This window comes from Mobula birostris, chromosome 10 (assembly GCF_030028105.1).
Source record: "Mobula birostris isolate sMobBir1 chromosome 10, sMobBir1.hap1, whole genome shotgun sequence".
Classification (NCBI taxonomy): Eukaryota; Metazoa; Chordata; class Chondrichthyes; order Myliobatiformes; family Myliobatidae; genus Mobula; species Mobula birostris.
This window is the reverse complement of record NC_092379.1, coordinates 53,915,112-53,940,594: the sequence shown is the minus strand read 5'-3', so window position 1 is coordinate 53,940,594 and position 25,483 is coordinate 53,915,112.

The window sequence follows — 25,483 nt, the reverse complement described above, 5'->3', positions numbered from 1 at the left end:
CTGTCTCTGTACACACTCAATCCCCACTCCCCTTTCTGTGCCTGTCCCCACTCAATCCCCACTCCCCTTCCCATCTCTATAACCCCCCAATCCCTACTTCCCTTTTTGTCTCTGTACCCACTCAATCCCCACTCACCTTCCTGTCTTTGTACCCACTGAATCCAACTCCCCTTGCTGTCTCTGTACCCACTGAATCCCAATTTCCCTTCTCAAACACGAGGAAATCTGCAGATGTTGGAAATTCAAGCAACACACATCAAAGTTGCTGGTGAATGCAGCAGGCCAGGCAGCATCTCTAGGAAGAGGTACAGTCGACGTTTCAGGCCGAGCCCCTTCGTCAGGGTTTCCCTTGCTGTCTCTCGCCACTCAATCCCCACTGCCCTTCCTGTCTCTGCAACCACTCAATCTCTCCACCATCTGTCTCTTTAACCAATCAATTGCTAATCCCTTTCCTGTTTCATTAACCAGCCAATCCCCGACCCCGTCCCGTTCTTGTCTCTGTACCCACTCACTCCCACTCTCTTTCCTGTCTCTGTACCCACTCACTCCCACTCTCTTTCCTGTCTCTGTACCCACTCAATCCCCACTGACCTTTCTGCCTCAGGAACCACTGAATTTCCCCTTCCCTTCCTCTCTATGTCCCCACTCAATTCCCATTCACATCTCTACTCACAGAATCCCCACTCCCCTTCCCACCTGTATACTCACTCAATCCCCACTCCTTTTTCCTGTGTCTATAAGCACTCAATCCCCTCTCCCCTTCCTGTCTCTGTAACTACTCAATCCCCACTCCCCTTCCTGTCTCTGTAACCACTCAATCCCCATTCCTGTCTCTGCAAACACTCAGTCACCTGTCCACCAGCTGTGTCTGTAACCAATCAATTCCCAATGCCCTTCTATCTCATTAACTACCCCACTCCCCTTCCATTACCATCTCTCCAGACTTTGAATCCAGGCACCCCTCGGTATTGGTGAAAACACATCTTGTAACTGCACCAAATCTTTACCTTTAGCTACTCTGTTACAGCTTCAATCCCACATATTTCAGTATCTCAGTACCCACTGTGTCTGAAACTGTCCCTATCTGAGTCCTCACCCAATTTCTGGAGCTCTGCTCTAACCTACATTTCCCCTCGTTCTAATCTCAGAGAGATGGAGGCAGCCACTTTCTGGTGATGCTTCCAAGCTCTGTGCCTGCAGTACAGTTTTGCAGTCAGTCAGCTCAGCCACAACTTTCTGAACACTGGCTCTGTGCACAAGTCTGTGCTTTCATCTCTCAGCGCATCGGCACCAGGTTCTCCACTGTACAGCGCACGGTTTAGCTCCTCACAAAACTTGCTGCCGTTAAAGGCAGCAGCCGATGTCAGATTTTGTTCTCAGCCCATGACAGAGGGCATGAAGGCAATATTCAGCTCCCCTTGAGCCGGTTACATGGGAATAGGAGAGCATCATTCTTCCCACTGCTCTAACACTGTAACATAGAAACATAGAAAACCCACAGCACAATACATGCCCTTCAGTCCACAAAGCTGTGCCGAGCATGTCCTTACCTTAGAAATTACCTTGTGTTACCCATAGCCCTCTATTTTTCTAAGCTCCATGTCCTTATCCAGGAGTGTCTTCATGTAGCACCATGGTCCTGAAAAACATTGTCTTGTTTTTCCTGTGTACTGTACCAGCAGTTACGGTTGAAATGACAATAAAAAGTGACTTGACTTGACTTGACTTGACTTGACTTGACTTGAAAAGACGCTATTGTATCCATCACCGGCAGCCCATTCCACGCACTCACCACTCTGCTTAAAAAACTTACTCCTGACATCTCCTCTGTACCTGCTTCCAAGCATCTTAAAACTGTGCCCTCTCGCGTTAGCCATTTCAGTCCTGGGAGAAGACTCTGCCTGCCACACAACCAATGCCTCTCATCATATTATACACCTCTATCTGTTACCTCTCATCCTCCGTCGCTCCAAGGAGAAAAGGTCAAGTTCACTCCACTTATTTTCATAAGGCATGCTCCCCAATCCAGGCGACATCCTTGTAAATCTCCTCTGCACCCTTTCTATGGCTTCCACATCCTTCCTGTAGTGAGACAACTAGAATTGAGCACAGTACTCCAAGTGGGGTCTGACCAGGGTCCTATATAGCCGCAACATTACCTCTCGGCTCATAAACTCAGTCCCATGATTGATAAAGGCCAATACACCGTATACCTTCTTAATCACAGAGTCAAACTGCGCAGCTGCTTTGAGCATCCTATGGACTTGGGCCCCAAGATCCCTCTGATCCTCCACACTGCCAAGAGTCTTACCATTAATACTACATTCTGGCATCATATTTGACCTACCAAAATGAACCACTTCACTCTTATCTGGGTTGAACTCCATCTGCCACTTCTCAGCCCAGTTTTGCATCCTATCAATATCCCACTGTAACCTCTGACAGCCCTCCACTCAATCCACCATACCTCCAACCTTTGTATCATCAGCAAACTTACTAACCCATCCTCCACTTCCTCATCCAGGTCATTTATAAAAATCATGAAGAGTAAGGGTCCCAGAACAGATCCCTGAGGCACACCACAGGTGACCAACCTCCATGCAGAATATGACCCGTCTACAACCACTCTTTACCTTCTGTGGGCAAGCCAGCTCTGGATCCACAAAGCAATGTCCCCTTGGATCTCATGCCTCCTTACTTTCTCAATAAGCCTTGCATTGGGTACCTTACCAAATGCCTTGCTGAAATCCATATACGCTACATTTACTTCTCTTCCTTCATCAATGTGTTTAGTCACATCCTAAAAAAATTCAATCAGTCTCATAAGGCACGACTTGCCCTTGACAAAGCCATGCTGACTATTCCTAATCATATTATACCTCTCCAAATGTTCATAAATCCTGCCTCTCAGGATCTTCTCCATCAACTTACCAACCACTGAGGTAAGACTCACTGGTCTATAATTTCCTGGGCTATCTCTACTCCCTTTCTTGAATAAAGGAACACCATCCACAACCCTCCAATCCTCCAGAACCTCCCCCATCCCCATTGATGATACAAAGATCATCACCAGAGGCTCAGCCATCTCCTCCCTGACGTCCCACAGCAGCCTGGGGTATGTCTCATCTGGACCCGGCGACTTATCCAACTTGATGTTTTCCAAAAGCTCCAGCACATCCTCTTTCTTAATATCTACATGCTCAAGCTTTTCAGTCTGCTGCAAGTCATCACTACAATCACTAAGATCCTTTTCCATGGTGAATACTGAAGTAAAGTATTCATTAAGTACCTTTGCTATTTCCTCCGGTTCCATACATACTTTCCCACTGTCACACTTGATAGGCCCTATTCTTTCACGTCTTATCCTCTTGCTCTTCAGATACTGGTAGAATGCCTTGGGGTTTTCTGTAATCCTGCCCGCCAAGGCCTTCTCATGGTCCCTTCTGGCTCTCCAAATTTCCTTCTTAAGCTCCTTCTGGCAGACAGTACCGCAGCATTAAGGCCAGGAACACCAGGCTCTGGGACAGCTTCTTTCACCAGGCCATTAGATCTATCAATACACATTGATATGATTGTATATCTGACTGGACCTTGTATCTGACCATACACATGTATACAAAACAATTACATGTACAATCTTAGTGTTTGGGCAATATCCTCCCACATTTCCCTTCCTTTTTGCTTTATGTTGCTTACAAAGTGCTTACTTTGACAATACAATAAACCTTTGAACTTCCTACATTGCTCTTAAAAAATTCTCTATCATCCATGTGCCTATCTTAGAGTTTCTGAATTGTCCCTACTGTATCTGCCAACAGTTTTGTACAATGGGGTAGCAGCTGTCCATGACCCTGCTGGTGAATGCCTTTGGGCTTTTGAGTCATCTGCTGGATGGGAGAGAATGTCTGAGATGGGTGGGGTCTTTGACAATGGTGACTGCTTTACTGAGGCAGAGGGAAGTATGGACAGTGCATGGAGGGGAGGGTGGTTTCTGTGATGTGCTGAGCTACGTCCAGAACACTGCAGTTTATATTGGTCACATGCAAGATCTTATTAAGGTTGATTGTGAAATAAAGAGTCCATCATATTGTACAGTAGACTGTTCAATAGTCTGATAACAGCAGGAAGGAAGCTGTCCCTGAGTCCCGTGTGGGATGTGTTTTAAGGTTTTTATATCTTCCGCCCGGTGGGAGAGGGAAGGAGGGGAAATACCTGGGGTGGGAAGTATGCAGACCTTTTTACTGAGGCAGTGGGACGTGCATACAGAGTCTTTGTGGGGAGGGGTCTTTCCAGGATGTGCTGAGCTGTGTCCACAACATTTTCTTACAGTCACGTAGAAGATCATAATTACATTAGATTATGAGGACATGCAGTCCTCTTTTATTGTCATTTAGTAATGCATGCATTAAGAAATGATACAATGTTCGTCCAGTATGATATCACAGAAACATAAGACTGACCAAGCCTGAAAAACTGACAAAAACCACATACAGGTTTCCCCCGCCATCCGAAGTTAGAGCGTTCCTATGAAACGGTTTGTAAGCCGAAATGTTGTAAAGCGAAGAAGCAATTACCATTTATTTATATGGGAAAATCTTGTGAGCGTTCGCAGACCCAAACACAACCTACCAAATCATGCCAAATAACACATAAAACCTAAAATTACAGTAACATATAGTAAAAGCAGGAATGATATGATAAATACACAGCCTATATAAAGTAGAAATACCTTTCCACAATCATTGCCGGCACTGTTCTCCGTAGCGAAAATCTCACGCAAGCACTGTTGGCAAAAACACTCTTTCCAGTAACCTTTAAGCTGTGAAGCTGCCAAATCATACCAAATAACACGTAAAAATACACAGCCGATAAAAAGTAGAAATAATGTATGTACAGTTTAGTATCACTTACCAGAGTCGGGACAGCGCCGAGCACACTGATGATTGTGTGTTAGGCTGAGTCGTCGCAGGTTGGGGTGGTGCAGTGGCCCCCACCCTCCGGGCCACCGAATGATACCAATCCACGAAGCATGCAGGGGTACAGCAGTAGCCAGGAGGCATCCAGCACATCTTTAAGAAAAAAGCCGAAATAAACATGCTAATTAATTAGGTGCCGCCCGACACATAATTGTCGGCCCAGATCAGAGGTGATTGCCTTCTGGCTACTGCTGCATTCTCCACGAATCAGTATCTGTCCACAGCCTGGTGGTTGGGGTGGCGGGACACTGAGGTGTCATCTCATCGTCGTCTGTTTCCATTAGAGAAGGCAGCTCATCTTCTCCTATGACTACCCGCCTCGATGTCGAAGGTCGAGGTTCGTCGTCTGCTGTGGCTGATGTGGAAGGCTTGCTTGACTGCTGAGCCTCACACATTTTTCTATCATACAGTTCTTTGTAAGCACTCAAACTATCCTGCAAGTATCCCCTAAACCTACATACCCTTTCAAAATTAAAGTGGTACTTTATCATTGCAGTGAAAATCTCATGCAGTTACGTTCATTTCGCTAATGAATTCGGTTTCGATTGTTATCCTTTCCTCTTCCAATTGCATCAGCTCTTCATCTATCAGTTCTTGGTCATGGGATGCCAAAACCTCTTCAACATCATATTCGTCAGCTTCCACAAGCGTTGTCCTTACTTCGTTCACCACGATCGAAACGCTTAATTATGTCTAGGTTTACGCTAAGTGTAACACCCTTACGAGCTCTTTCAGGCTTTTCCGACACCATAGAACTCATCTTGCTCACGGCTGCTCAATGCAACGTGTTCAAGCAATGCCATTCCGAATCCGGGGGAGAGCGGCTGCTCGGGGCGCGCGCCACCTTTTATTGCGCACTGATTTTTCTCGTAACAGTGAAAACACCTTCTGTTAGCGAAAACAGGGAACTAATGTAGGTCTTTCGTAACAGTGAGGTTTCGTAAAGTGAACGTTCGAAAAGTGGAGACACCTGTAATTATAACATATAGTTACAACAGTGCGAAGCAATACCGTAATTTGATAAAGAACAGACCATGGGCACGGTAAAAATAAGTCTCAAAGTCTCTCGAAAGTCCCACCATCTTACACGGTTGGCAGAAGGAAGAAAACTCTTCCTGCCATGAACCTCCAGCGCTGTACACTTGCCAATGCAGCACCCTGGAAGCACCCGACCACATCTGACTCTTGAGTCCGTCTGAAAACTTCGAGCCTCCGACCAGCCCTCCAACACTGAGCACCATCTCTGCCAAGTGCTTCAACCCCGGCCCTGACCGCCAAGCAACAGGCAAATCTGAGGATTTGGGGCCTTCCCCTCCGGAGATTCTCAATCGCACAGCAGCAGCGGCAGCGAAGCGGGCATTTCAGAAGTTTCTCCAGATGTTCTTCCGTGCTTCTCGTGTGTGCCTCCATCAAATCAGAATTGTGCACGGTACCCTACTTAAGAAAGACAGATATCATTCACCAGAGAGGCTGCGCGCGCTGCGTCGCACCGCCAACTTCTTCTCCCCCAGATATAATAAGGTCGATTGTGAGGCCAACGGTACATGTCAATGTCCTGGGAGACCGTTCAATATCCTGAAAACTGCAGGACAGGAGCTGTCCCCTTACAAAGTCCAAGATCAGTTCACCTCTCTGAGGGGTGTCTTACAGTATAGTTTGGAAATCCAACTGTATTCCCTTGGGACAGCCAGGCAGTGCCATTTTTGAATGATGAAACTCTCTGTGCTGTTGACGCTTGGCCTGTCAACTGGCAGGGCTGCCCTTGCCTTCAGCTGATGGGCCCGTAGGAAGTAGGCCAGGAAGGGCCCCTTCAGTGAAGCAGCAGAATCTGGAGCAGCCGCAGCCCAGCAGAAAGGTGAGCATACAAGACCAGAAGACTTGAGATGCTATGGTATATCAGTCAAAGTCAAGACAGAAGATGAAGCTGGCAGCTCAGAATCCAGGGAGACAGAGTCAGATGATGAAATTGGAAACCTGTATGCTGGTGAAGAGAACGTGATAAATGAAAATGAGCATAAATCAATAGGTGCAGAAGAGCTTCTGTGAAACAACAAAGCAAGGCCAGGGTGTGGGCCAGGTGATGCCACAAAGGTGCTGGTGGATAAGGGAAGAACACCATTGAGCAAAAGAATGAAAATGGTGGATAGAAGTCTAACAGTGAAGCTAAGAAAGTCCATTAGGCTGAGATTGGCTGGGGTTGGAAAGAAGAATTCAAGATGCAAGAGTGGACAACCAAGAGGAGGTCAGAATGTCAACAGAGATCAACAGATATGTGAACGAGGGAGAGGTAGAGACAAGGGAAGGGTTTTCACAGTTTGGAAACTGGTGTCCAAAGGTGAGAGTGGGACAACATAATAATGACATATAAATAGAAAAATAAATAATTTTGAGAACATGAGTTGTACTGACTTTGAAAGTGAATTCAAAGGATGTGTTCAGTATTAAGGATGAAGGGTAACAACTATTCCTGACCTTGGTCTGGGAAATGAAGCTTCTGTACCTCCTACCCGATGGCAACAGTGAGTAGAGAGTATGGCCTTGGTTGTGGAAGTCCTTGATAATGGATGCTGCTTCTCTGCAGTGGGTCTCGTTGATGTGCTCAATGGTGAGTGAGGGAACTTTTCCTGTCATAGACTGGGATGCATCCACCACTTTTACAGGATTTTCCATTCTTGGGCATTGGTGTTTCCATACCAGGCCATTATGCAACCTGTTAGGATATTCTCTACTGTGCAACTCTTGAAATTCGTCAAAGCTTTGGATGGCATGCCAAATCTTCACTGACTTTGAAGAAAGTAGAGACACTGTTGTGCCTTCTTTGAATTGTCATGTATGTACTTGCCTCAGGACAAATCCTGTGAAATTATAATACCAAGGAATTTAAAGTTATTGACCGTCGCCACCTCCGAGCCCTCCAGTGAGGACTGGCTTATGAACCCCTGATTTCTTTCTCCTGTAGTAAAAAAAAACAGCTCTTTGGTTTGGTGGACACTGAGTGAGAAGTTATTATTGTGGCACATTTGATCTACATTTTCAATCTCCCTCCTACATGCTGATTTGTCACCAGCTTTGATTCAGTCAACAACAGCAGTGTTGTCAGCAAACTAGAATATGGCATTGGTGTTGTCCTTAGCCCCACAGACATGAGTATAAAGTGAGTAAAGCAGGGGATTAAGCACAGTGTCTTGTGGTGCACCTGTCTTGATGGTGATGGCGGAAGAGATGTTGTTGCCAGTCTGAATTGACTAAGGTCTACAAGTGAGGAAATTGACCCATTTGCACAATGAGGTATTGATGCCTCGGTGTTGTTGAAAGTCGTGTTGAATACTGAGCTCTAGCCAATGTAGTCCTGCTGTGTTTACTGTGTCTTCTCTGTCCAGATGTTCCGGGGCTGAGTGAAGAACCAATGGAAAAGCATCAGCTGTGACCTGTTGTGATGGTAGGCAGATTGGACTGGGTGAAAATCAGTCCTCAGACAGGAGTTGATTATTTTTCAACACCAGTGGATTTAAGTGCTATTGGATGATAATCACTGAGGCAGGTTACTTCGTTCTTCTTGGGTATACATATGATTGATACCTGCTTGAAGCAAGTTTTCATACCTTAGACTGCCAAAGTGAAAGGTTAAAGATAACAGTAGATACTTAAGCCAATTGATCAGTACATATTTGTAGTATTCAGCCACATACGCTTTCTGGGCTGGATGCTTTCTGTGGGTTCACCCTTCTGAAGGATGCTCTGAGACTGAAATCATGGGGTCATAAGGGGCAGAGGGTGTTGGTCAAGTTGCCTTCATGTTCTATCAGCACAGCAAGCATTAAAGACATTAAGTTGATCTGGGAGTGAAATTTTGTTGTCACATATATCGCTTGATATTAGAGTAGATTAAAAGTTGAGCACAACATTGTGGGCTGAAGGGCCTGTACTAAGTTTCAAACACCTCAGAATCATGTGGGAAGTTATCTTAAGATGTTTCCATTAGCTTTGCAGTCAGTATTTTGGTGTAAAATTGAAAGGTATACAACTTGTAATGTCAAAGCATTGTATGCACTGAGAAAAGAAATTTTTTGTCTTGATGAGCAGAGCCATGAAACAAGTTTCAAACACCTCAGAATCATGTGGGAAGTTATCCTAAGATGTTTCCATTAGGCTTGCAGTCAGTACTTTTGTGTAAAATTGAAAGTTATAGTACTTTTATTGTCAAAGCATTGTATGCACTGAGAAATCAACTTTTTTATCTTGAAGAGCTCAGTGGTAAAACAGGTCAAAAACAACTCAGAATCATTTGGGGTGTTACGTTCAGATGTTTCCATCAGGTTTGCAGTCAGTACTGTTGAATACAATCGAAATGTATACTCCTTTTAATATCAAAGCACAGTATGCACTGAGAAATCAACTTCTTTATCTTGAAGATCTCAGTGATAAAACAGGTCTCAGACAACTCAGAATCATTTGGGGAGTTAAGATGATATATTTCCATCAGTTTTCCAGTAAATACCTGTGAGTAAAATTGAAATAAATGCTTCTTTTAATGTCAAAGCACTGCATGCACTGAGAAATCAACTTCTTTATCTTGAAGAGCTCAGTGATAAAACAGGTCAAAAACAACTCAGAATCATATGGGGAGTTAAGTTCAAATGCTTCCATCGGGTTTGCAGTCAGTACTTTTGAGTAAAATTGAAATGTACACTTCTTTTAATGTCAGTGCAGTGTAAGCACAGAGACATCAACTTTTTTATCTTGAAGAGCTCAGTGATAAAACAGGTGGAAAACAACTCAGAATCATATGGGGAGTTAAGGTCAGATGTTTCCATCAGGTTTGCAGTCAGTACTGTTGAGTAAAATTGAAATGTATACTTCTATCAATGTCAACGCACAGTATGCACTGAGAAATCAACTTCCTACCTTGAAGGGCAAAGTGATAAAACAGGTCTGAAACATCTCAGAATTATATGGATAGTTACGTTCAGATGTTTCCATCAGTTTTCCAGTAAGTGCCTGTGAGTAAAACTGAAATGAATACTTCTTTTAATGTCAGTGCAGATTTAGTACTGAGACATCAACTTTTTTATCCTGAGGAGCTCAGTGATAAAACAGGCTAAAAATGACTCAGAGTCATATGGGGAGGTAAGTTCAGATGTTTCCATCAGGTTTGCAGTCAGTACTGTAGAGTAAAATTGAAATGTATACTTCTTTTAATATCAAAGCACAGTATACACTGAGACATCAACTTCTTTATCTTGAAGATCACACTGATAAAACAGGACTCAAACAGCTCAGAATCATATGGGAAGTTAGGTTGATATGTTTCTATCAGGTTTCCAGTAAGTACCTGTGAGTTAAATTGAAATGTATACTTATTTAATGTCAAAGCACTGTATGCACTGAGAAATCAACTTTTTTTTATCTTGAGAGCTCAGTGATAAAACAGGTCAAAAACAACTCAGAATCTTATGGGAAGTTAAGTGCAAATGCTTCCATCGGGTTTGCGGTCAGTACTTTTGAGTAAAATTGAAATGTATACTTCGTTTAATGTCAAAGCACAGTATGCACTGAGACATCAACTTCTTTATTTTGAAGAGCTCAGTGATAAAACAGGTCTTAAACAACTCAGAATCATATAGGGAGTAAAGTTCAAATATTTTCATCAGGTTTCCTGTAAGTACCTCTGAGTAAAATTGAAATGTATACTTCTTTTAATGTCAGAGCAGTGTAAGCACTGAGACATCAAATTTTTTTATCTTGAAGATCTCAGTGATAAAACAGGTCTCAAAAAACTCAGAATCATGTGGGGAGTTAAGATGATATGTTTCCGTCTGCTTTTCCAGTAAACACCTGTGAGTAAAAATAAAATAAATACTTCTTTTCATGTCAATGCATTGTATGCACTTAGAAATAAACGTCTTTATCTTGAAGAGTGATAAAACAGGTCAAAACAACTCAGATTCATATGGGGAGTTAAGTTCAGATGTTTCCATCAGGTATGCAGTCAGTACTGTTGAGTAAAATTGAAATGTATACTTCTTTTAATGTCAGTGCAGAGTTAGTACTGAGACATCAACTTTTTTATCTTGAAGAGCTCAGTGATAAAACAGGTCAACACAACTCAGGGTGAGATGGGGAGTTAAGTTCAGATATTTCCATCAAGTTTGCAGTCAGTACTTTTGTGTAAAATTGAAAGATATAGTACTTTTATTGTCAAAGCATTGTATGCACTGAGAAAACAACTTTTTTGCAATGATCAGCAGAGGCATGAAACAATTTCAAACACCTTTGAATCACGTGGGAAGTTATTCTAAGATGTTTCCATTAGGTTTAGAGTCAGTACTTTTGTGTAAAATTGAAAGGTTTGTACTTTTATTGTCAAAGCATTGTATGCAGAGAGAAAAGAACTTTATTGTCTTGATGAGCAGAGGCATGAAACAAGTTTCAAACAACTCAGAATCATGTGGGAAGTTATCTTAAGATGTTTCCATTAGGTTTGCAGTCAGTATTTTCCTGTAAAAATGAAAGGTATACCACTTGAAATGTCAAAGCATTCAAAGCACTGAGAAAACAACTTTTTTGTCTTGATGAGCAGAGGCATGAAACAAGTTTCAAAAATCTCAGAATCATGTGGAAAGTTATCTTAAGATGTTTCCATTAGGTATCCAGTCAGTCAGTACTGACAAAACATCTTTTTTGTCTTGCTGAGCAGAGGCATGAAACAAGTTTCAAACATCTCAGAATCACGTGGGAAGTTATCCTAAGATGTTTCCATTAGGGTTGCAGTCAGTAATTTTGTGTAAAATTGAAAGGTATAGTACTTTTATTGTCAAGGCATTGTATACACTGAGAAAACAACTTTTTGTCTTGATGAGCAGAGGCATGAAACAACTCTGAAACATCTCAGAATCATATGGGATATTAACTGAAGATGTTTCCATTAGGTTTGCAGTCAGTACTTTGGTGCAAAATTGAAATGTATACTAATTTTATTGTCAAAGCATGGTAGGCACTGAGAAAACAACTTTTTTCTCTGAATGAGCAGAGGCATGAAACAACTTTCAAACGTCTCAGAATCATGTGGGAAGTTATCTTAAGATGTTTCCATTAGGTTTGCAGTCAGTACTTTGGTGTAAAATTGAAATGTATACTACTTTTATTGTCAAAGGATTGAAGGCACTGAGAAAACAAGTTTTTTGTCTTGATGAGCAGAGGCATGAAACAAGTTTCAAACACCTCAGAATCATGTGCACAAGTTACCTTAAGATGTTTCCATTAGGTTTGCAGTCAGTACTTTTGTGTAAAATTGAAAGATTTAGTACTTTTATTGTCAAAGCATTGTATGCACTGAGAAAAGAAACTTTTTGTCTTGATGAGCAGAGGCATGAAACAAGTTTCAAACAACTCAGAATCATGGGAGAAGTTATCTTAAGATGTTTCCATTAGGTTTGCGGTCAGTATTTTGGTGTAAAATAGAAAGGTATACAACTTGTAATGTCAAAGCATTCAATGCACTGAGAAAACAACTATTTTCCTGATGAGCAGAGGCATGAAACAAGCTTCAACCCTCTCAGAATCATGTGGGAAGTTATCTTAAGATGTTTCCATTAGGTATCCAGTCAGTACTTTTGTGTAAAATTGAAAGGTAGAGTACTTTTATTGTCAAAGCATTGTATGCACTGAGAAAACATCTTTTTTGTCTTGATGAGCAGAGGCATGAAACAAGTTTCAAACACCTCAGAATCATGTGAGAAGTTATCCTAAGATGTTTCCATCAGGTTTGCAGTCAGTACTTTTGTGTAAAATTGAAAGGTATAGTACTTTTATTGTCAAAGCATTGTATGCACTGAGAAAACAACTTTTTGTCTTGATGAGCAGAGGCATGAAACAACTCTGAAACAACTCAGAATCATATGGGATGTTAACTGAAGATGTTTCCATTAGGTTTGCAGTCAGTATTTTGATGTAAAATTGAAAACTATACTACTTTTATTGTCAAAGGATTGAAGGCACTGAGAAAACAACTTTTTTGTCTTGATGAACAGAGGCATGAAACAAGTTTCAAATACCTCAGAAACATGTGGTAAGTTAGCTTAAGATGTTTCCATTAGGTATGCAGTCAGTACGTTTGTGTAAAATTGAAAGGCATAGCACTTTTATTGTAATAGCATTGTAAACACTGAGAACAGCACTTTTTTGTCTTGATGAGCAGAGGCATCAAACAAGCTTTACACAACTCAAAATCATGTCAAAGGTTAACTTAAGATGTTTACATTAGGTTTGCACACAGTACTTTGCTGCAAAATTGAAATGTATACTATTGATAATGTCGAAACATTGTATGTACTGAGAAAACAACTTTCTTGTCTTGCTGAGCAGAGGCATGAAACAAGTTTCAAACAACTCAGAATCACGTGAAAAGTTAATTTAAAATGTTTCCATTAGGTTTCCACTCACTACTTTCGTGGAAAATTGAAATGTATACTATTGATAACATCGAAGCATTGTATGCACTGAGAAAAGCACTTTTTTGTCTTGCTGAGCAGAGGCATGAAACAAGTTTTTAACAACGCAGCATCATGTGAGAAGTTAACTTAAGATGTTTCCATTAGGTTTCCACTCAGTACTTTGGTGGAAAACAGAAATGTATACTATTGGTAATGTCAAAACGTTGTGTGCACTGAGAAAACAGCGTTTTTGTCTTGCTGAGCAGATGCATGAAACAAGCTTTACACAACTCAGAATCATGTGGAAAGTTAACTTAAGATGTTTCCATTAGGTTTGCACACAGTATTTTGCTGTAAAATTGAAAAGTATACTATTGATAATATGGAAGCAATGCATGCACTCAGAAAACTACTATATTGTCTTGCTCGGCAGAGGCATGAAACAAGTTTTAAACAACTCAGAATCATGTGGAAGGTTAATTAAAGATATTTCCATTAGGTTTCCACTCAGTACGTTAGTGTAAAATTGAAATGTATACTGTTGGTAATGTCAAAGTAATGTATGCACTGAGAAAACCACTTTTTTGTCTTGCTGAGCAGAGGCATGAAACAAGCCTTAAACAACTCAGAATCATGTGAAAACTTAACTTAAGATGTTTCCATTAGGTTTGCACTCAGTACTTTGGTGGCAAACTGAAATGTATACTGTTGCTACTGTCAAAGCATTTTATGCACTGAGAAAACTACTTTTTTGTCTTGCTGAGCAGAGACATGAAACAAGTTTAATACAACTCAGAATGATGTGGAAAGTTAGCTTTAGATGTTTCCATTAGGTTTGCACTCAGTACTTTGATAGAAAACTGAAATGTATACTGCTGGTAATGTCAAATCTTTGAGTGCACTGAGAAAACCACTTTTTTGTCTTGCTGAGCAGAGCCATGAAACAAGCTTTACACAACTCAGAGTCATGTTGAAAGTTAATTTAAAATGTTTCCATTAGGTTTGCACTCAGTACTTTGGTGTAAAACTGAAATGTATACTGTTGGTAATGTCAAAACGTTGAGTGCACTGAGAAAACCACTTTTTTGTCTTGCTGAGCAGAGGCATGAAACAAGTTTTAAACAACTCAGAATCATGCGGAAAGTTAATTTGAAATGTTTCCATTAGGTTTGCACTCAGTAATTTGGTGGAAAACTGAAATGTATACTATTGGTAATGTGAACACATTGTGAGCCCTGAGAAAACCACTTTTTTGTCTTGCTGAGCAGAGGCATGAAACAAGTTTTACAGAACGCAGAATCATGTGGAAATTTAACTTAAGATGTTTCCATTAGGTTTGCACTCAGTAGTGTGGTGGAAAACTGAAATGTGTACCATTGGTAATGTCAAAACGTTGAGTGCACTGAGAAAACCACTTTTTTGTGTTGCAGAGCACAGGCATGAAACAAGTTTTACACAACTCAGAGTCATGCGGAAAGTTAACTTAAGATGTTTCCATGAGGTTTGCACTCAGTACTTTGGTGGAAAACTGAAATGTATACCACTGGTAATGTGAACACATTGTGAGCACTGAGAAAACCAATTTTTTGACTTGCAGAGCAGGGGCATGAAACAAGTTTTATACAACTCAGCATCATGTGGAACGTTAATTTAAGATGTTTCCATTAGGTTTCCACTCAGTACTTTGGTGTAAAATTGAAATGTAAACTATTGGTAATGTGAAAGCATTGTATGCACTGAGAAAACCACTTTTTTGTCTTGCTGAGCACAGGCATGAAACAAGTTTAATACAACTCAGAATCATGTGGAAAGTTAGCTTTAGATGTTTCCATTAGGTTTGCACTCAGTACTTTGATAGAAATCTGAAATGTATACTGCTGGTAATGTCAAATCTTTGAGTGCACTGAGAAAACCACTTTTTTGTCTTGCTGAGCAGAGCCATGAAACAAGCTTTACACAACTCAGAGTCATGTTGAAAGTTAATTTAAAATGTTTCCATTAGGTTTGCACTCAGTACTTTGGTGTAAAACTGAAATGTATACTGTTGGTAATGTCAAAACGTTGAGTGCACTGAGAAAACCACTTTTTTGTCTTGCTGAGCAGAGGCATGAAACAAGTTTTAAACAACTCAGAATCATGCGGAAAGTTAATTTGAAATGTTTCCATTAGGTTTGCACTCAGTACTTTGGTGTAAAACTGAAATGTATGCTATTGCTCATGTCAAAGCATTGTATGCACTGAGAAAACCACTTTTTTGTCTTGCTGAGCAGAGGCATGATACAATTCTTAAAGAACTCAGAATCATGTGGAAAGTTAATTTAAAATGTTTCCATTAGGTTTGCACTCAGAAATTTGGTGGAAAACTGAAATGTATACTACTGGGAATGTGAAAACTTTGAGTGCACTGAGAAAACCAGTTTTTTGTCTTGCTGAGCAGAGGCATGATACAAGTTTTAAACAACTCAGAATCATGTGGACAGTTAATTAAAAATGTTTCCATTAGGTTTTCACTCAGTACTTTGATAGAAAACTGAAATGTATACTGTTGGGAATGTCAAAGCACTGTATGCACGGAGAAAACCACTTTTTTGTCCTGATGAGCAGAGAAGTGAAACAAGTCTTAAACAACTCAGAATCATGTAGAAAGCTAACCTAAGAAGTTTCCATTAGGTTTAAACTCCGTACTTGGGTGTAAAATTGAAATGTGTACTATAGGTAATGTCAAAGCATTCTAGGCACTGCGAAATCCACTTTTTTCTCTTGCTGAGCAGAGGCATGAAACAAGTTTTACACAACTCATAATGATGTGGAAATTTAATGTAAGATGTTTCCATTAGGTTTGCACTCAGTACTTTGGTGGAAAACTGAAATGTATACTGTTGCTACTGTCAAAGCATTTTATGCACTGAGAAAACCACTTTTTTCTCTTGCTGAACAGAGGCATCAAACAAGTTTTATACAAATCACAATCATGTGGAAAGTTAACTTTAGATGTTTCCATTAGGTTTGCACTCAGTACTTTAATGGAAAACTGAAATGTATACTATTGGTAATGTGAACACATTGTGGGCACTGAGAAAACCACTTTTTTGTCTTGCTGAGCAGAGGCATGAAACAAGTTTTACAGAACGCAGAATCATGTGGAAAGTTAACTTAAGATGTTTCCATTAGGTTTGCACTCAGTAGTGTGGTGGAAAACTGAAATGTGTACCATTGGTAATGTCAAAACGTTGAGTGCACTGAGAAAACCACTTTTTTGTGTTGCAGAGCACAGGCATGAAACAAGTTTTACACAACTCAGAGTCATGCGGAAAGTTAACTTAAGATGTTTCCATTAGGTTTGCACTCAGTACTTTGGTGGAAAACTGAAATGTATACCACTGGTAATGTGAACACATTGTGAGCACTGAGAAAACCAATTTTTTGACTTGCAGAGCGGGGGCATGAAACAAGTTTTATACAACTCAGCATCATGTGGAACGTTAATTTAAGATGTTTCCATTAGGTTTCCACTCAGTACTTTGGTGTCAAATTGAAATGTAAACTATTGGTAATGTGAAAGCATTGTGTGCACTGAGAAAACCACTTTTTTGTCTTGCTGAGCACAGGCATGAAACAACTCTTAAACAACTCAGAATCATGTGGAAAGTTAATTTAAAATGTTCCATTAGGTTTGCACTCAGTACTTTGGTGTAAAACTGAAATGTATACAATTGCTCATGTCAAAGCATTGTATGCACTGAGAAAACCACTTTTTTGTCTTGCTGAGCAGAGGCATGAAACAATTCTTAAAGAACACAGAATCATGTGGAAAGTTAATTTAAAATGTTTCCATTAGGTTTGTACTCAGAAATTTGGTGGAAAACTGAAATGTATACTGCTGGGAATGTGAAAACTATCAGTGCACTGAGAAAACCAGTTTTTTGTCTTGCTGAGCAGAGGCATGATACAAGTTTTAAACAACTCAGAATCATGTGGACAGTTAATTAAAAATGTTTCCATTAGGTTTTCACTCAGTACTTTGATGGAAAACTGAAATGTATACTGTTGGGAATGTCAAAGCACTGCATGCACGGAGAAAACCACTTTTTTGTCCTGATGAGCAGAGAAGTGAAACAAGTCTTAAACAACTCAGAATCATGTGGAAAGCTAACTTAAGAAGTTTCCATTAGGTTTAAACTCCGTACTTGGGTGTAAAATTGAAATGTATACTATAGGTAATGTCAAAGTATTCTAGGCACTGCCAAATCCACTTTTTTCTCTTGCTGAGCAGAGGCATGAAACAAGTCTTAAAGAACTCAGAATCATGTGGAAAGTTAATTTAAAATGTTTCCATTAGGTTTGCACTCAGAAATTTGGTGGAAAACTGAAATGTATACTGCTGGGAATGTGAAAACTTTGAGTGCAGTGAGAAAACCAGTTTTTTGTCTTGCTGAGCAGAGGCATGAAACAAGTTTTACACAACTCATAATGATGTGGAAATTTAATTTAAGATATTTCCATTAGGTTTGCACTCAGTACTTTGGTGGAAAACTGAAATGTATACTATTGCTACTGTCAAAGCATTTTATGCACTGAGAAAACCACTTTTTTGTCTTGCTGAACAGAGGCATCAAACAAGTTTTATACAAATCACAATCATGTGGAAAGTTAACTTTAGATGCTTCCATTAGGTTTGCACTCAGTACTTTAATGGAAAACTGAAATGTATACTATTGGTAATGTGAACACATTCTGTGCACTGAGAAATCCACTTTTTTGTCTAGCTGAGCAGAGGCATGAAACATTTTTTAAACAACTCAGAATCATGAGGAAGGTTAATTTAAAATGTTTCCGTTAGGTTTGCACTCAGTTCTTTGGTGGCAAACTGAAATGTATACTATTGCTACAGTCAAAGCATTTTATGCACTGAGAAAACTACTTTTCTGTCTTGCTGATCAGAGGCATGAAACATTTTTTATACAACTCAGAATCATGTGGAAAGTTAGCTTTAGATGTTTCCATTTTGTTTGCACTCAGTACTTTGATAGAAAACTGAAATGTATACTGCTGGTAATATCAAATCTTTGAGTGCACTGAGAAAACCACTTTTTTGTCTTGCTGAGCAGAGGCATGAAACAAGCTTTACACAACTCAGAGTCATGTTGAAAGTTAATTTAAAATGTTTCCATTTGGTTTCCACTCAGTACTTTGATGGAAAACTGAAATGTATATGATTGCTATTGTCAAAGCTTTGTATGCACTGAGAAAACCACTTTTTTGTCTTGCTGAGGAGAGGCATGAAACTAGTTTTATACAACTCAGAATCATGTGGAAATTTATCTTTAGATATTTCCATTAGGTTTGCACTCACTACTTTGATGGAAAACTGAAATGTATACTGCTGGTAATGTTAAAACTTTGAGAGCACTGAGAAAACCACTTTTTTGTCTTGCACATTAGAGGCATGAAACAAGTTTTACACAACTCAGAGTCATGTGGAAAGTTAATTTAAGATGTTTCCATTTGGTTTCCACTCAGTACTTTGATGAAAAACTGAAATGTATACTGTTGGTAATGTCAAAGCACTGTATGCACTGAGAAAACCACTTTGTTGTCTTGCTGAGCAGAGGCATGAAACAAGTTTCAAACAACTCAGAATCATGTGGAAATTTAATTTAAGATGTTTCCATTAGGTTTCCACTCAGTACTTTGGTGTAAAACAGAAATGTAAACTATTCGTAATGTCATAGAATTGTATGCACTGAGAAAACCACATTGTTGTCTTGCTGAGCAGAGCGTTGAAACTAGTTTTTTACAACTCAGAATCAGGTGGAAAAGTTAATATAAATGTTTCCATTAGGTTTGCACTCAGTATTTTGGTGGAAAACTGAAATTTATACTATTGGTAATGTCAAAACATTGAGTGCACTGAGAAAACCATTTTTTTGTTGTACAGAGTAGAGGCATGAAACAAATTTTACACAACTCAGAGTCATGTGGAAAGTTATTTTAATATGTTTCCATTTGGTTTCCACTCAGTGCTTTGATGGAAAACTAAAATGAATACTATTGGTACTGTCAAAGCATTCTATGCACTGAGAAAACCTCTTTTTTGTCTTGCTGAGCAGAGGCATGAAACAAGTTTTAAACAACTCAGAATCATGTGGAAAGTTAACTTAAAATGTTTCCATTAGGTTTGCACTCAGTATTTTGGTGGAAAACTGAAATGTATACTATTGCTTTTGTCAAACCATTGTATGCAATGAGACAAGCACTTTTTAGTCTTGCTGAGCAGACGCATGAAAATAGTTTTATACAACTCAGAATCATGTGGAAAGTTAAATTTAGATGTTTCCATTAGGTTTGCACTCAATACTTTGGTGTAAAATAGAAATGTAACTTATTGCTAATGTGAAACCATTGTATGCAATGAGACAACCAATTTTTTGTCTTGCTGAGCAGAGCCATGAAACAAGTTTTCAACAACTCATAATCAAGTGGAAAGTTAACTTTAGATGTTTCCATTAGGTTTGCACTCAGTACTTTGATGGAAAACTGAAATGTATACTGCTGGTAATGTCAAACACTGAGTGCACTGAGAAAACCACTTTTTTGTCCTGCAGACTAGAGGCATGAAACAAGTTTTACACAACTCAGAATCATGTGGAAAGTTAATTTAAAATGTTTCCATTAGTTTTGTACTCAGTAGTTTGGTGGAAAACTGAAATGTATACTATTGCTATTGTCAAAGCATTGTATGCAATGAGAGAACCACTTTTTGGTCTTGCTGAGCAGAGGCATGAATCAAGTTTTATACAACTCAGAATCATGTGGAAAGTTATCTTTAGATATTTCCGTAAGGTTTGCACTCACTACTTTGATGTAAAACTGAATTATATACTGCTAGTAATGTCAAACACAGAGTGCACTGAGAAAACCACTTTTTTGTCTTGCAGAGTAAAGGCATGAAACAAGTTTTACACAACTCAGAGTCATGCGGAAAGTTAATTTAAGATGTTTCCATTTCGTTTCCACTCAGTACTTTGATGGAAAACTGAAATGTATACTGTTGGTAATGTCAAAGCATTTTATGCTCTGAGAAAACTACTTTGTTGTCTTGCTAGGCAGACGCATGAAACAAGTTTTTAGACAACTCAGAATCATGTAGAAAGTTAATTTAAAATGTTTCCATTAGGTTTCAACTCAGTACTTTGGTGAAAAACTGAAATGCGTACTATTGTACTGTCGAAGCATTCTAAGCACTGAGAAAACCACTTTTTTCTCTTGCTGAGCAGAGGCATGAAACAAGTTTTAAACAACTCAGAATCATGTGGAAAGTTAACTTAAAATGTTTCCATTAGGTTTGCACTCAGCACTTTGCTGGAAAACTGAAGTGTATACTATTGCTATTGTCAAAGCATTGTATGCAATGAGACAACCAGTTTTTTGTCTTGCTGAGCAGAGCCATGAAACAAGTTTTATAGAACTCAGAATCATGTGGAAAGTTAACTTAAAATGTTTCCATTAGGTTTGCACTCAGTTCTTTTGAGGAAAACTGAAATGTATACTATTGCTATTGTCAAAGCATTGTAGGCACTGAGAAAACCACTTTTTTGTCTTGCTGAGCAGAGCCATGAAACTAGTTTTATACAACTCAGAATTATGTGGAAAGTTAACTTTAGAAGTTTCCATTAGGTTTGCACTCAGTACTTTAATGGAAAACCTAAATGTATACTGTTGGTAATGTCAAAGCATTGTATGCACTGAGAAAACCACTTTTATGTCTTGCTGAGCAGAGCCATGAAACTAGTTTTATACAACTCAGAATCATGTGGAAAGTTAAGTTAAGATGTTTCCATTAGGTTTGCACTCAGTTCTTTTGTGGAAAACTGAAATGTATACGATTGCTTTTGTCAAAGCATAGTAGGCTCTGAGAAAACCACTTTTTTGACTTGCTGACCAGAGCCATGAAACTAGTTTTATACAACTCAGAATCATGTGGAAAGTTAACTTTAGATGTTTCCATTAGGTTTGCACTCAGTACTTTGCTGGAAAACTGTAATGTATACTATTGCTATTGTCAAAGCATTGTATGCTCTGAGAAAACCACTTTTTTGTCTTGCTGAGCAGAGGCATGAAACAAGTTTTAAACAACTCAGAATCATGTGGAAAGTTAACTTAAAAAGTTTCCATTAGGTTTGCAATCAGTACTATGGTGGAAAACTGAAATGAATACTATTGCTATTGTCAAAGCATTGTATGCACTGAGAAAACCACTTTTTTCTCTTGCTGAGCAGAGGAATGAAACTAGTTTTATACAACTCAGAATCATGTGGAAAGTTAGGTTAAGAAGTTTCCATTAGGTTTGCAATCAGTACTTTGGTGGAAAACTGTAATGTATACTATTGCTATTGTCAAAGCATTGTATGCAATGAGACAACAACTTTTTTGTCTTGCTGAGCAGAGGCATGAAACAAGTTTTAAACAATTCAGAATCATGTGGAAAGATAACTTAAAGTGTTTCCATTAGGTTTGCACTGAGTTCTTTTGTTGAAAACTGAAATGTATAAGATTGCTTTTGTGAAAGCATTGTAGGCACTGAGAAAACCACTTTTTTGTCTTGCTGAGCAGAGCCATGAAACTAGTTTTATACAACTCAGAATCATGTGGAAAGTTAACTTTAGATGTTTCCATTAGGTTGGCACTCAGTACTTTAATGGAAAACCTAAATGTATACTGTTGGTAATGTCAAAGCATTGTATTCACTGAGTAAACCACTTTTGTCTCTTGCTGAGCAGAGCCATGAAACAAGTTTTAAACAACTCAGAATCATGTGGAAAGTTAACTTAAAATGTTTCCATTAGGTTTCCACTCAGTACTTTGGTGGAAAACTGAAATGTATACTATTGCTATTGTCAAATTATTGTATAAACTGAGAAAACCACTTTTTTGTCTAGCTGAGCAGAGGCATGAAACAAGTTTTAAACAACTCAGAAACATGTGGAAACTTAAATTAAAATGTTTCCATTAGGTTTGCACTCAGTACTTTGGTGGATAACTGAAATGTATACGATTGCTATTGTCAAAGCATTGTATGCATTGAGAGAACCACTTTTTTATCTTGCTGAGCAGATGCATGAAACAGGTTTTAAACAACTCAGAATCATGTGGAAAGTTAATTTAAAATGTTTCCATTAGGTTTGAACTCATTACTTTGGTGGAAATCTGAAATGTATACTCTTGCCATTGTCAAAGCATTGTATGCAATGAGAAAACCACTTTTTGGTCTTGCACATTAGAGGCATGAAACAAGTTTTACACAACTCAGAGTCATGTGGAAAGTTAATTTAAGATGTTTCCATTTGGTCTCCACTCAGTACTTTGATGAAAAACTGAAATGTATACTGTTGGTAATGTCAAAGCACTGTATGCACTGAGAAAACCACTGTGTTGTCTTGCTGAGCAGAGGCATGAAACAAGTTTCAAACAACTCAGAATCATGTGGAAATTTAATTTAAGATGTTTCCATTAGGTTTCCACTCAGTACTTTGGTGTAAAATAGAAATGTAAACTATTCGTAATGTCATAGCATTGTATGCACTGAGAAAACCACATTGTTGTCTTCCTGAGCAGAGCGTTGAAACTAGTTTTTTACAACTCAGAATCAGGTGGAAAAGTTAATTTAAAATGTTTCCATTAGGTTTGCACTCAGTTTTTTGGTGGAAAACTGAAATTTATACTATTGGTAATGTCAAAACATTGAGTGCACTGAGAAAACCACTTTTTTGTTGTTCAGAGTAGAGGCATGAAACAAATTTTACACAACTCAGAGTCATGTGGAAAGTTATTTTAATATGTTTCCATTTGGTTTCCACTCAGTGCTTTGATGGAAAACTAAAATGAATACTATTGGTACTGTCAAAGCATTCTATGCACTGAGAAAACCACTTTTTTGTCTTGCTGAGCAGAGGCATGAAACAAGTTTTAAACAACTCAGAATCATGTGGAAAGTTAACTTAAAATGTTTCCATTAGGTTTGCACTCAGTACTTTGGTGGAAAACTGAAATTTATACTATTGCTTTTGTCAAACCATTGTAAGCAATGAGACAAGCACTTTTTAGTCTTGCTGAGCAGACCCATGAAAATAGTTTTATACAACTCAGAATCATGTGGAAAGTTAAATTTAGATGTTTCCATTAGGTTTGCACTCAGTACTTTGGTGTAAAATAGAAATGTAACTTATTGCTAATGTGAAACCATTGTATGCAATGAGACAACCACTTTTTTGTCTTGCTGAGCAGAGCCATGAAACAAGTTTTTAACAACTCATAATCAAGTGGAAAGTTAACTTTAGATGTTTCCATTAGGTTTGCACTCAGTACTTTGATGGAAAACTGAAATGTATACTGCTGGTAATGTCAAACACTGAGTGCACTGAGAAAACCACTTTTTTGTCCTGCAGACTAGAGGCATGAAACAAGTTTTACACAACTCAGAATCATGTGGAAAGTTAATTTAAAATGTTTCCATTAGTTTTGCACTCAGTAGTTTGGTGGAAAACTGAAATGTATACTATTGCTATTGTCAAAGCATTGTATGCAATGAGAGAACCACTTTTTGGTCTTGCTGAGCAGAGGCATGAATCAAGTTTTATACAACTCAGAATCATGTGGAAAGTTATCTTTAGATATTTCCGTAAGGTTTGCACTCACTACTTTGATGTAAAACTGAATTATATACTGCTGGTAATGTCAAACACAGAGTGCACTGAGAAAACCACTTTTTTGTCTTGCAGAGTAAAGGCATGAAACAAGTTTTACACAACTCAGAGTCATGTGGAAAGTTAATTTAAGATGTTTCCATTTCGTTTCCAATCAGTACTTTGATGGAAAACTGAAATGTATACTGTTGGTAATTTCAAAGCATTTTATGCTCTGAGAAAACTACTTTGTTGTTTTGCTAGGCAGACGCATGAAACAAGTTTTAGACAACTCAGAATCATGTAGAAAGTTAATTTAAAATGTTTCCATTAGGTTTCAACTCAGTACTTTGGTGAAAAACTGAAATGTATACTATTGTACTGTCGAAGCATTCTAAGCACTGAGAAAACCACTTTTTTCTCTTGCTGAGCAGAGGCATGAAACAAGTTTTAAACAACTCAGAAACATGTGGAAACTTAAATTAAAATGTTTCCATTAGGTTTGCACTCAGTACTTTGGTGGATAACTGAAATGTATACGATTGCTATTGTCAAAGCATTGTGTGCATTGAGAGAACCACTTTTTTATCTTGCTGAGCAGATGCATGAAACAGGTTTTAAACAACTCAGAATCATGTGGAAAGTTAACTTAAAAAGTTTCCATTAGGTTTGCAATCAGTACTTTGGTGGAAAACTGAAATGTATACTATTGCTATTGTCAAAGCATTGTATGCACTGAGAAATCCACTTTTTTGTCTTGCTGAGCAGAGGCATGAAACTAGTTTTATACAACTCAGAATCATCTGGAAAGTTAACTTAAAATGTTTCCATTAGGTTTGCACTCAGTACTTTGGTGGAAAACTGAAATGTAGAGTATTGCCACTGTCAAAGCATTTTATGCACTGAGAAAACCACTTTTTTGTCTTGCTGAACAGAGGCATGGAACAAGTTTTAAACCACTCAGAATCTTGTGGAAAGTTAACTTAAAATGTTTCCATTAGGTTTGCACTCAGTACTTTGGTGGAAAACTGAAATTATCGTATTGCTATTGTCAAAGCATTTCATGCACTGAGAAAACCACATTTTTGTCTTGCTGAGCAGAGGCATAAAACAAGTTTTAAACCACTCAGAATCATGTGGAAAGTTAACTTAAAATGTTTCCATTATGTTTCCACTCAATACTTTGGTGGAAAAGTGAAATGTATACTATTGCTATTGTCATAGCATTGTAGGCACTGAGAAAACCACTTTTTTGTCTTGCTGAGCAGAGCCATGAAACTAGTTTTATACAACTCAGAATCATGTGGAAAGTAAAGCTGAGATGTTTCCATTAGGTTTGCAATCAGTACTTTGATGGAAAATTGAAATGTATACTGTTGGGAATGTCAAAGTA